The sequence below is a fragment of the Petromyzon marinus genome, unplaced genomic scaffold (genome assembly GCF_048934315.1).
Source record: "Petromyzon marinus isolate PM22_M1 ecotype Great Lakes invasive population unplaced genomic scaffold, UKy_Petmar_22M1.pri1.0 PM_G_Scaffold_75, whole genome shotgun sequence".
Classification (NCBI taxonomy): Eukaryota; Metazoa; Chordata; class Hyperoartia; order Petromyzontiformes; family Petromyzontidae; genus Petromyzon; species Petromyzon marinus.
The window spans coordinates 331,194-346,071 of record NW_027423030.1 but is presented as its reverse complement, the minus strand read 5'-3'; positions in this window follow the sequence as shown (position 1 = coordinate 346,071).

The window sequence follows — 14,878 nt, the reverse complement described above, 5'->3', positions numbered from 1 at the left end:
GTAAAACTTTTATAACATAAAAAATATTCAACCTCAATCCAGATTGTATGTTACATTTCCATATTTATTAAAACTTTTATAAAATCACAAAATATACAACACCAATCCAGATTGTATGTTACATTTCCATATTATTAAACTTTTATAACATCACAAAATAAACAACCTCAATCCAGATTGTATGTTTCATTTCCATATTTAGTTAAACTTTTATAACATCACGAAATAAACAACGCCAATCCAGATTGTATGTTACATTTCCATATTTAGTCAAACTTTTATAACATCACAAAATAAACAACGCCAATCCAGATTGTATGTTACATTTCCATATTTATTAAAACTTTTATAAAATCACAAAATATACAACACCAATCCAGATTGTATGTTTCATTTCCATATTTAGTTAAACTTTTATAACATCACAAAATAAACAACGCCAATCCAGATTGTATGTTACATTTCCATTTTTAGTAAAACTTTTATAACATCACAAAATATTCAACCTCAATCCAGATTGTATGTTACATTTCCATATTTAGTAAAACTTTTATAACATCACAAAATATTCAACCTCAATCCAGATTGTATGTTACATTTCCATATTTATTAAAACTTTTATAAAATCACAAAATATACAACACCAATCCAGATTGTATGTTACATTTCCATATTAAGTAAAATTTTTATAACATCACAAAATAAACAACGCCAATCCAGATTGTATGTTACATTTCCATATTTATTAAAACTTTTATAACATCACAAAATACACAACCTCAATCCAGATTGTATGTTACATTTCCATTTTTAGTAAAACTTTTATAACATCACAAAATATTCAACCTCAATCCAGATTGTATGTTACATTTCCATATTTAGTTAAACTTTTATAACATCACAAAATAAACAACGCCAATCCAGATTGTATGTTACATTTCCATATTTAGTAAAACTTTTATAACATCACAAAATATTCAACCTCAATCCAGATTGTATGTTACATTTCCATATTTATTAAAACTTTTATAAAATCACAAAATATACAACACCAATCCAGATTGTATGTTACATTTCCATATTAAGTAAAATTTTTATAACATCACAAAATAAACAACGCCAATCCAGATTGTATGTTACATTTCCATATTTATTAAAACTTTTATAACATCACAAAATACACAACCTCAATCCAGATTGTATGTTACATTTCCATATTTAGTAAAACTTTTATAACATAAAAAATATTCAACCTCAATCCAGATTGTATGTTACATTTCCATATTTATTAAAACTTTTATAAAATCACAAAATATACAACACCAATCCAGATTGTATGTTACATTTCCATATTATTAAACTTTTATAACATCACAAAATAAACAACGCCAATCCAGATTGTATGTTACATTTCCATATTTAGTAAAAATTTTATAACATCACAAAATATACAACCTCAATCCAGATTGTATGTTTCATTTCCATATTTAGTTAAACTTTTATAACATCACGAAATAAACAACGCCAATCCAGATTGTATGTTACATTTCCATATTTAGTCAAACTTTTATAACATCACAAAATATACAACCTCAATCCAGATTGTATGTTACATTTCCATATTTAGTAAAACTTTTATAACATCACAAAATATACAACCTCAATCCAGATTGTATGTTTCATTTACATATTTAGTTAAACTTTTATAACATCACAAAATAAACAACGCCAATCCAGATTGTATGTTACATTTCCATATTTAGTAAAACTTTTATAACATCACAAAATATTCAACCTCAATCCAGATTGTATGTTACTTTTACATATTTATTAAAACTTTTATAAAATCACAAAATATACAACACCAATCCAGATTGTATGTTACATTTCCATATTTAGTAAAATTTTTATAACATCACAAAATAAACAACGCCAATCCAGATTGTATGTTACATTTCCATATTTATTAAAACTTTTATAACATCACAAAATACACAACCTCAATCCAGATTGTATGTTACATTTCCATATTTAGTAAAACTTTTATAACATAAAAAATATTCAACCTCAATCCAGATTGTATGTTTCATTTCCATATTTAGTAAAACTTTTATAACATCACAAAATATACAACCTCAATCCAGATTGTATGTTTCATTTCCATATTTAGTTAAACTTTTATAACATCACAAAATAAACAACGCCAATCCAGATTGTATGTTACATTTCCATATTTAGTCAAACTTTTATAACATCACAAAATATACAACCTCAATCCAGATTGTATGTTACATTTCTATATTTATTAAACTTTTATAACATCACAAAATAAACAACGCCAATCCAGATTGTATGTTACATTTCCATATTTAGTAAAACTTTTATAACATCACAAAATATACAACCTCAATCCAGATTGTATGTTTCATTTCCATATTTAGTTAAACTTTCATAACATCACAAAATAAACAACGCCAATCCAGATTGTATGTTACATTTCCATATTTAGTAAAACTTTTATAACATCACAAAATATACTACCTCAATCCAGATTGTATGTTACATTTCCATATTTAGTTAAACTTTTATAACATCACAAAATAAACAACGCCAATCCAGATTGTATGTTACATTTCCATTTTTAGTAAAACTTTTATAACATCACAAAATACACAACCCCAATCCAGATTGTACGTTACATTTCCATATTTAGTAAAACTTTTATAAGATCACAAAATATACAACGCCAATCCAGATTGTATGTTACATTTCCATATTTAGTTAAACTTTTATAACATCACAAAATAAACAACGCCAATCCAGACTGTATGTTACATTTCCATATTTAGTAAAACTTTAATAACATAAAAAATATTCAACCTCAATCCAGATTGTATGTTACATTTCCATATTTATTAAAACTTTTATAAAATCACAAAATATACAACACCAATCCAGATTGTATGTTACATTTCCATATTTATTAAACTTTTATAACATCACAAAATATACAACCTCAATCCAGATTGTATGTTTCATTTCCATGTTTAGTTAAACTTTTATAAAATCACAAAATAAACAACGCCAATCCAGATTGTATGTTACATTTCCATATTTAGTAAAACTTTTATAAGATCACAAAATATACAACGCCAATCCAGATTGTATGTTACATTTCCATATTTAGTTAAACTTTTATAACATCACAAAATAAACAACGCCAATCCAGATTGTATGTTACATTTCCATATTTAGTAAAACTTTAATAACATAAAAAATATTCAACCTCAATCCAGATTGTATGTTACATTTCCATATTTATTAAAACTTTTATAAAATCACAAAATATACAACACCAATCCAGATTGTATGTTACATTTCCATATTTATTAAACTTTTATAACATCACAAAATATACAACCTCAATCCAGATTGTATGTTTCATTTCCATATTTAGTTAAACTTTTATAACATCACAAAATAAACAACGCCAATCCAGATTGTATGTTACATTTCCATTTTTAGTAAAACTTTTATAACATCACAAAATATTCAACCTCAATCCAGATTGTATGTTACATTTCCATATTTAGTTAAACTTTTATAACATCACAAAATAAACAACGCCAATACAGATTGTATGTTACATTTCCATATTTAGTAAAACTTTTATAACATCACAAAATATTCAACCTCAATCCAGATTGTATGTTACATTTCCATATTTATTAAAACTTTTATAAAATCACAAAATATACAACACCAATCCAGATTGTATGTTACATTTCCATATTAAGTAAAATTTTTATAACATCACAAAATAAACAACGCCAATCCAGATTGTATGTTACATTTCCATATTTATTAAAACTTTTATAACATCACAAAATACACAACCTCAATCCAGATTGTATGTTACATTTCCATATTTAGTAAAACTTTTATAACATAAAAAATATTCAACCTCAATCCAGATTGTATGTTACATTTCCATATTTATTAAAACTTTTATAAAATCACACAATATACAACACCAATCCAGATTGTATGTTACATTTCCATATTATTAAACTTTTATAACATCACAAAATAAACAACGCCAATCCAGATTGTATGTTACATTTCCATATTTAGTAAAAATTTTATAACATCACAAAATATACAACCTCAATCCAGATTGTATGTTTCATTTCCATATTTAGTTAAACTTTTATAACATCACAAAATAAACAACGCCAATCCAGATTGTATGTTACATTTCCATATTTATTAAAACTTTTATAACATCACAAAATACACAACCTCAATCCAGATTGTCTGTTACATTTCCATATTTAGTAAAACTTTTATAACATAAAAAATATTCAACCTCAATCCAGATTGTATGTTACATTTCCATATTTATTAAAACTTTTATAAAATCACAAAATATACAACACCAATCCAGATTGTATGTTACATTTCCATATTATTAAACTTTTATAACATCACAAAATAAACAACGCCAATCCAGATTGTATGTTACATTTCCATATTTAGTAAAAATTTTATAACATCACAAAATATACAACCTCAATCCAGATTGTATGTTTCATTTCCATATTTAGTTAAACTTTTATAACATCACGAAATAAACAACGCCAATCCAGATTGTATGTTACATTTCCATATTTAGTAAAACTTTTATAACATCACAAAATATTCAACCTCAATCCAGATTGTATGTTACATTTCCATATTTATTAAAACTTTTATAAAATCACAAAATATACAACACCAATCCAGATTGTATGTTACATTTCCATATTAAGTAAAATTTTTATAACATCACAAAATAAACAACGCCAATCCAGATTGTATGTTACATTTCCATATTTATTAAAACTTTTATAACATCACAAAATACACAACCTCAATCCAGATTGTATGTTACATTTCCATATTTAGTAAAACTTTTATAACATAAAAAATATTCAACCTCAATCCAGAGTGTATGTTACATTTCCATATTTATTAAAACTTTTATAAAATCACAAAATATACAACACCAATCCAGATTGTATGTTACATTTCCATATTATTAAACTTTTATAACATCACAAAATAAACAACGCCAATCCAGATTGTATGTTACATTTCCATATTTAGTAAAAATTTTATAACATCACAAAATATACAACCTCAATCCAGATTGTATGTTTCATTTCCATATTTAGTTAAACTTTTATAACATCACGAAATAAACAACGCCAATCCAGATTGTATGTTACATTTCCATATTTAGTCAAACTTTTATAACATCACAAAATAAACAACGCCAATCCAGATTGTATGTTACATTTCCATATTTATTAAAACTTTTATAAAATCACAAAATATACAACACCAATCCAGATTGTATGTTTCATTTCCATATTTAGTTAAACTTTTATAACATCACAAAATAAACAACGCCAATCCAGATTGTATGTTACATTTCCATTTTTAGTAAAACTTTTATAACATCACAAAATATTCAACCTCAATCCAGATTGTATGTTACATTTCCATATTTAGTTAAACTTTTATAACATCACAAAATAAACAACGCCAATCCAGATTGTATGTTACATTTCCATATTTAGTAAAACTTTTATAACATCACAAAATATTCAACCTCAATCCAGATTGTATGTTACATTTCCATATTTATTAAAACTTTTATAAAATCACAAAATATACAACACCAATCCAGATTGTATGTTACATTTCCATATTAAGTAAAATTTTTATAACATCACAAAATAAACAACGCCAATCCAGATTGTATGTTACATTTCCATATTTATTAAAACTTTTATAACATCACAAAATACACAACCTCAATCCAGATTGTATGTTACATTTCCATTTTTAGTAAAACTTTTATAACATCACAAAATATTCAACCTCAATCCAGATTGTATGTTACATTTCCATATTTAGTTAAACTTTTATAACATCACAAAATAAACAACGCCAATCCAGATTGTATGTTACATTTCCATATTTAGTAAAACTTTTATAACATCACAAAATATTCAACCTCAATCCAGATTGTATGTTACATTTCCATATTTATTAAAACTTTTATAAAATCACAAAATATACAACACCAATCCAGATTGTATGTTACATTTCCATATTAAGTAAAATTTTTATAACATCACAAAATAAACAACGCCAATCCAGATTGTATGTTACATTTCCATATTTATTAAAACTTTTATAACATCACAAAATACACAACCTCAATCCAGATTGTATGTTACATTTCCATATTTAGTAAAACTTTTATAACATAAAAAATATTCAACCTCAATCCAGATTGTATGTTACATTTCCATATTTATTAAAACTTTTATAAAATCACAAAATATACAACACCAATCCAGATTGTATGTTACATTTCCATATTATTAAACTTTTATAACATCACAAAATAAACAACCTCAATCCAGATTGTATGTTTCATTTCCATATTTAGTTAAACTTTTATAACATCACGAAATAAACAACGCCAATCCAGATTGTATGTTACATTTCCATATTTAGTCAAACTTTTATAACATCACAAAATAAACAACGCCAATCCAGATTGTATGTTACATTTCCATATTTATTAAAACTTTTATAAAATCACAAAATATACAACACCAATCCAGATTGTATGTTTCATTTCCATATTTAGTTAAACTTTTATAACATCACAAAATAAACAACGCCAATCCAGATTGTATGTTACATTTCCATTTTTAGTAAAACTTTTATAACATCACAAAATATTCAACCTCAATCCAGATTGTATGTTACATTTCCATATTTAGTTAAACTTTTATAACATCACAAAATAAACAACGCCAATCCAGATTGTATGTTACATTTCCATATTTAGTAAAACTTTTATAACATCACAAAATATTCAACCTCAATCCAGATTGTATGTTACATTTCCATATTTATTAAAACTTTTATAAAATCACAAAATATACAACACCAATCCAGATTGTATGTTACATTTCCATATTAAGTAAAATTTTTATAACATCACAAAATAAACAACGCCAATCCAGATTGTATGTTACATTTCCATATTTATTAAAACTTTTATAACATCACAAAATACACAACCTCAATCCAGATTGTATGTTACATTTCCATTTTTAGTAAAACTTTTATAACATCACAAAATATTCAACCTCAATCCAGATTGTATGTTACATTTCCATATTTAGTTAAACTTTTATAACATCACAAAATAAACAACGCCAATCCAGATTGTATGTTACATTTCCATATTTAGTAAAACTTTTATAACATCACAAAATATTCAACCTCAATCCAGATTGTATGTTACATTTCCATATTTATTAAAACTTTTATAAAATCACAAAATATACAACACCAATCCAGATTGTATGTTACATTTCCATATTAAGTAAAATTTTTATAACATCACAAAATAAACAACGCCAATCCAGATTGTATGTTACATTTCCATATTTATTAAAACTTTTATAACATCACAAAATACACAACCTCAATCCAGATTGTATGTTACATTTCCATATTTAGTAAAACTTTTATAACATAAAAAATATTCAACCTCAATCCAGATTGTATGTTACATTTCCATATTTATTAAAACTTTTATAAAATCACAAAATATACAACACCAATCCAGATTGTATGTTACATTTCCATATTATTAAACTTTTATAACATCACAAAATAAACAACGCCAATCCAGATTGTATGTTACATTTCCATATTTAGTAAAAATTTTATAACATCACAAAATATACAACCTCAATCCAGATTGTATGTTTCATTTCCATATTTAGTTAAACTTTTATAACATCACGAAATAAACAACGCCAATCCAGATTGTATGTTACATTTCCATATTTAGTCAAACTTTTATAACATCACAAAATATACAACCTCAATCCAGATTGTATGTTACATTTCCATATTTAGTAAAACTTTTATAACATCACAAAATATACAACCTCAATCCAGATTGTATGTTTCATTTACATATTTAGTTAAACTTTTATAACATCACAAAATAAACAACGCCAATCCAGATTGTATGTTACATTTCCATATTTAGTAAAACTTTTATAACATCACAAAATATTCAACCTCAATCCAGATTGTATGTTACTTTTACATATTTATTAAAACTTTTATAAAATCACAAAATATACAACACCAATCCAGATTGTATGTTACATTTCCATATTTAGTAAAATTTTTATAACATCACAAAATAAACAACGCCAATCCAGATTGTATGTTACATTTCCATATTTATTAAAACTTTTATAACATCACAAAATACACAACCTCAATCCAGATTGTATGTTACATTTCCATATTTAGTAAAACTTTTATAACATAAAAAATATTCAACCTCAATCCAGATTGTATGTTTCATTTCCATATTTAGTAAAACTTTTATAACATCACAAAATATACAACCTCAATCCAGATTGTATGTTTCATTTCCATATTTAGTTAAACTTTTATAACATCACAAAATAAACAACGCCAATCCAGATTGTATGTTACATTTCCATATTTAGTCAAACTTTTATAACATCACAAAATATACAACCTCAATCCAGATTGTATGTTACATTTCTATATTTATTAAACTTTTATAACATCACAAAATAAACAACGCCAATCCAGATTGTATGTTACATTTCCATATTTAGTAAAACTTTTATAACATCACAAAATATACAACCTCAATCCAGATTGTATGTTTCATTTCCATATTTAGTTAAACTTTCATAACATCACAAAATAAACAACGCCAATCCAGATTGTATGTTACATTTCCATATTTAGTAAAACTTTTATAACATCACAAAATATACTACCTCAATCCAGATTGTATGTTACATTTCCATATTTAGTTAAACTTTTATAACATCACAAAATAAACAACGCCAATCCAGATTGTATGTTACATTTCCATTTTTAGTAAAACTTTTATAACATCACAAAATACACAACCCCAATCCAGATTGTACGTTACATTTCCATATTTAGTAAAACTTTTATAAGATCACAAAATATACAACGCCAATCCAGATTGTATGTTACATTTCCATATTTAGTTAAACTTTTATAACATCACAAAATAAACAACGCCAATCCAGACTGTATGTTACATTTCCATATTTAGTAAAACTTTAATAACATAAAAAATATTCAACCTCAATCCAGATTGTATGTTACATTTCCATATTTATTAAAACTTTTATAAAATCACAAAATATACAACACCAATCCAGATTGTATGTTACATTTCCATATTTATTAAACTTTTATAACATCACAAAATATACAACCTCAATCCAGATTGTATGTTTCATTTCCATGTTTAGTTAAACTTTTATAAAATCACAAAATAAACAACGCCAATCCAGATTGTATGTTACATTTCCATATTTAGTAAAACTTTTATAAGATCACAAAATATACAACGCCAATCCAGATTGTATGTTACATTTCCATATTTAGTTAAACTTTTATAACATCACAAAATAAACAACGCCAATCCAGATTGTATGTTACATTTCCATATTTAGTAAAACTTTAATAACATAAAAAATATTCAACCTCAATCCAGATTGTATGTTACATTTCCATATTTATTAAAACTTTTATAAAATCACAAAATATACAACACCAATCCAGATTGTATGTTACATTTCCATATTTATTAAACTTTTATAACATCACAAAATATACAACCTCAATCCAGATTGTATGTTTCATTTCCATATTTAGTTAAACTTTTATAACATCACAAAATAAACAACGCCAATCCAGATTGTATGTTACATTTCCATTTTTAGTAAAACTTTTATAACATCACAAAATATTCAACCTCAATCCAGATTGTATGTTACATTTCCATATTTAGTTAAACTTTTATAACATCACAAAATAAACAACGCCAATACAGATTGTATGTTACATTTCCATATTTAGTAAAACTTTTATAACATCACAAAATATTCAACCTCAATCCAGATTGTATGTTACATTTCCATATTTATTAAAACTTTTATAAAATCACAAAATATACAACACCAATCCAGATTGTATGTTACATTTCCATATTAAGTAAAATTTTTATAACATCACAAAATAAACAACGCCAATCCAGATTGTATGTTACATTTCCATATTTATTAAAACTTTTATAACATCACAAAATACACAACCTCAATCCAGATTGTATGTTACATTTCCATATTTAGTAAAACTTTTATAACATAAAAAATATTCAACCTCAATCCAGATTGTATGTTACATTTCCATATTTATTAAAACTTTTATAAAATCACACAATATACAACACCAATCCAGATTGTATGTTACATTTCCATATTATTAAACTTTTATAACATCACAAAATAAACAACGCCAATCCAGATTGTATGTTACATTTCCATATTTAGTAAAAATTTTATAACATCACAAAATATACAACCTCAATCCAGATTGTATGTTTCATTTCCATATTTAGTTAAACTTTTATAACATCACAAAATAAACAACGCCAATCCAGATTGTATGTTACATTTCCATATTTAGTCAAACTTTTATAACATCACAAAATATACAACCTAAATCCAGATTGTATGTTAAATTTCCATATTTAGTTAAACTTTTATAACATCACAAAATAAACAACGCCAATCCAGATTGTATGTTACATTTCCATTTTTAGTAAAACTTTTATAACATCACAAAATACACAACCCCAATCCAGATTGTACGTTACATTTCCATATTTAGTAAAACTTTTATAAGATCACAAAATATACAACGCCAATCCAGATTGTATGTTACATTTCCATATTTAGTTAAACTTTTATAACATCACAAAATAAACAACGCCAAACCAGATTGTATGTTACATTTCCATTTTTAGTAAAACTTTTATAACATCACAAAATACACAACCCCAATCCAGATTGCACGTTACATTTCCATATTTAGTAAAACTTTTATAAGATCACAAAATACACAACGCCAATCCAGATTGTATGTTTCATTTACATATTTAGTTAAACTTTTATAACATCACAAAATAAACAACGCCAATCCAAATTGTATGTTACATTTCCATATTTAGTAAAACTTTTATAACATCACAAAATATTCAACCTCAATCCAGATTGTATGTTTCATTTCCATATTTAGTTAAACTTTTATAACATCACAAAATAAACAACGCCAATCCAGATTGTATGTTACATTTCCATATTTAATCAAACTTTTATAACATCACAAAATATACAACCTAAATCCAGATTGTATGTTAAATTTCCATATTTAGTTAAACTTTTATAACATCACAAAATAAACAACGCCAATCCAGATTGTATGTTACATTTCCATTTTTAGTAAAACTTTTATAACATCACAAAATACACAACCCCAATCCAGATTGTACGTTACATTTCCATATTTAGTAAAACTTTTATAAGATCACAAAATATACAACGCCAATCCAGATTGTATGTTACATTTCCATATTTAGTTAAACTTTTATAACATCACAAAATAAACAACGCCAATCCAGATTGTATGTTACATTTCCATTTTTAGTAAAACTTTTATAACATCACAAAATACACAACCCCAATCCAGATTGTACGTTACATTTCCATATTTAGTAAAACTTTTATAAGATCACAAAATATACAACGCCAATCCAGATTGTATGTTACATTTCCATATTTAGTTAAACTTTTATAACATCACAAAATAAACAACGCCAAACCAGATTGTATGTTACATTTCCATTTTTAGTAAAACTTTTATAACATCACAAAATACACAACCCCAATCCAGATTGCACGTTACATTTCCATATTTAGTAAAACTTTTATAAGATCACAAAATACACAACGCCAATCCAGATTGTATGTTTCATTTACATATTTAGTTAAACTTTTATAACATCACAAAATAAACAACGCCAATCCAAATTGTATGTTACATTTCCATATTTAGTAAAACTTTTATAACATCACAAAATATTCAACCTCAATCCAGATTGTATGTTTCATTTCCATATTTAGTTAAACTTTTATAACATCACAAAATAAACAACGCCAATCCAGATTGTATGTTACATTTCCATATTTAATCAAACTTTTATAACATCACAAAATATACAACCTAAATCCAGATTGTATGTTAAATTTCCATATTTAGTTAAACTTTTATAACATCACAAAATAAACAACGCCAATCCAGATTGTATGTTACATTTCCATTTTTAGTAAAACTTTTATAACATCACAAAATACACAACCCCAATCCAGATTGTACGTTACATTTCCATATTTAGTAAAACTTTTATAAGATCACAAAATATACAACGCCAATCCAGATTGTATGTTACATTTCCATATTTAGTTAAACTTTTATAACATCACAAAATAAACAACGCCAATCCAGATTGTATGTTACATTTCCATTTTTAGTAAAACTTTTATAACATCACAAAATACACAACCCCAATCCAGATTGTACGTTACATTTCCATATTTAGTAAAACTTTTATAAGATCACAAAATATACAACGCCAATCCAGATTGTACGTTACATTTCCATATTTAGTAAAACTTTTATAAAATCACAAAATATTCAACGCCAATCCAGATTGTATGTTACATTTCCATATTTATTAAAACTTTTATAAAATCACAAAATATACAACACCAATCCAGATTGTATGTTACATTTCCATATTTATTAAAACTTTTATAACATCACAAAATACACAACGCCAATCCAGATTGTATGTTTCATTTCCATATTTAGTAAAACTTGTATAACATCACAAAATATACAACCTCAATCCAGTTTGTATGTTACATTTACATATTTAGTTAAACTTTTATAACATCACAAAATAAACAACGCCAATCCAGACTGTATGTTACATTTCCATATTTAGTAAAACTTTAATAACATAAAAAATATTCAACCTCAATCCAGATTGTATGTTACATTTCCATATTTATTAAAACTTTTATAAAATCACAAAATATACAACACCAATCCAGATTGTATGTTACATTTCCATATTTATTAAACTTTTATAACATCACAAAATATACAACCTCAATCCAGATTGTATGTTTCATTTCCATATTTAGTTAAACTTTTATAAAATCACAAAATAAACAACGCCAATCCAGATTGTATGTTACATTTCCATATTTAGTAAAACTTTTATAAGATCACAAAATATACAACGCCAATCCAGATTGTATGTTACATTTCCATATTTAGTTAAACTTTTATAACATCACAAAATAAACAACGCCAATCCAGATTGTATGTTACATTTCCATATTTAGTAAAACTTTAATAACATAAAAAATATTCAACCTCAATCCAGATTGTATGTTACATTTCCATATTTAGTAAAACTTTTATAAGATCACAAAATATACAACGCCAATCCAGATTGTATGTTACATTTCCATATTTAGTTAAACTTTTATAACATCACAAAATAAACAACGCCAATCCAGATTGTATGTTACATTTCCATTTTTAGTAAAACTTTTATAACATCACAAAATACATAACCCCAATCCAGATTGTACGTTACATTTCCATATTTAGTAAAACTTTTATAAGATCACAAAATATACAACGCCAATCCAGATTGTACGTTACATTTCCATATTTAGTAAAACTTTTATAAAATCACAAAATATTCAACGCCAATCCAGATTGTATGTTACATTTCCATATTTATTAAAACTTTTATAAAATCACAAAATATACAACACCAATCCAGATTGTATGTTACATTTCCATATTTATTAAAACTTTTATAACATCACAAAATACACAACGCCAATCCAGATTGTATGTTTCATTTCCATATTTAGTAAAACTTGTATAACATCACAAAATATACAACCTCAATCCAGTTTGTATGTTACATTTACATATTTAGTTAAACTTTTATAACATCACAAAATAAACAACGCCAATCCAGACTGTATGTTACATTTCCATATTTAGTAAAACTTTAATAACATAAAAAATATTCAACCTCAATCCAGATTGTATGTTACATTTCCATATTTATTAAAACTTTTATAAAATCACAAAATATACAACACCAATCCAGATTGTATGTTACATTTCCATATTTATTAAACTTTTATAACATCACAAAATATACAACCTCAATCCAGATTGTATGTTTCATTTCCATATTTAGTTAAACTTTTATAAAATCACAAAATAAACAACGCCAATCCAGATTGTATGTTACATTTCCATATTTAGTAAAACTTTTATAAGATCACAAAATATACAACGCCAATCCAGATTGTATGTTACATTTCCATATTTAGTTAAACTTTTATAACATCACAAAATAAACAACGCCAATCCAGATTGTATGTTACATTTCCATATTTAGTAAAACTTTAATAACATAAAAAATATTCAACCTCAATCCAGATTGTATGTTACATTTCCATATTTATTAAAACTTTTATAAAATCACAAAATATAGAACACCAATCCAGATTGTATGTTACATTTCCATATTTATTAAACTTTTATAACATCACAAAATATACAACCTCAATCCAGATTGTATGTTTCATTTCCATATTTAGTTAAACTTTTATAACATCACAAAATAAACAACGCCAATCCAGATTGTATGTTACATTTCCATATTTAGTTAAACTTTTATAACATCACAAAATAAACAACGCCAATCCAGATTGTATGTTACATTTCCATATTTAGTAAAACTTTTATAACACAAAATATTCAA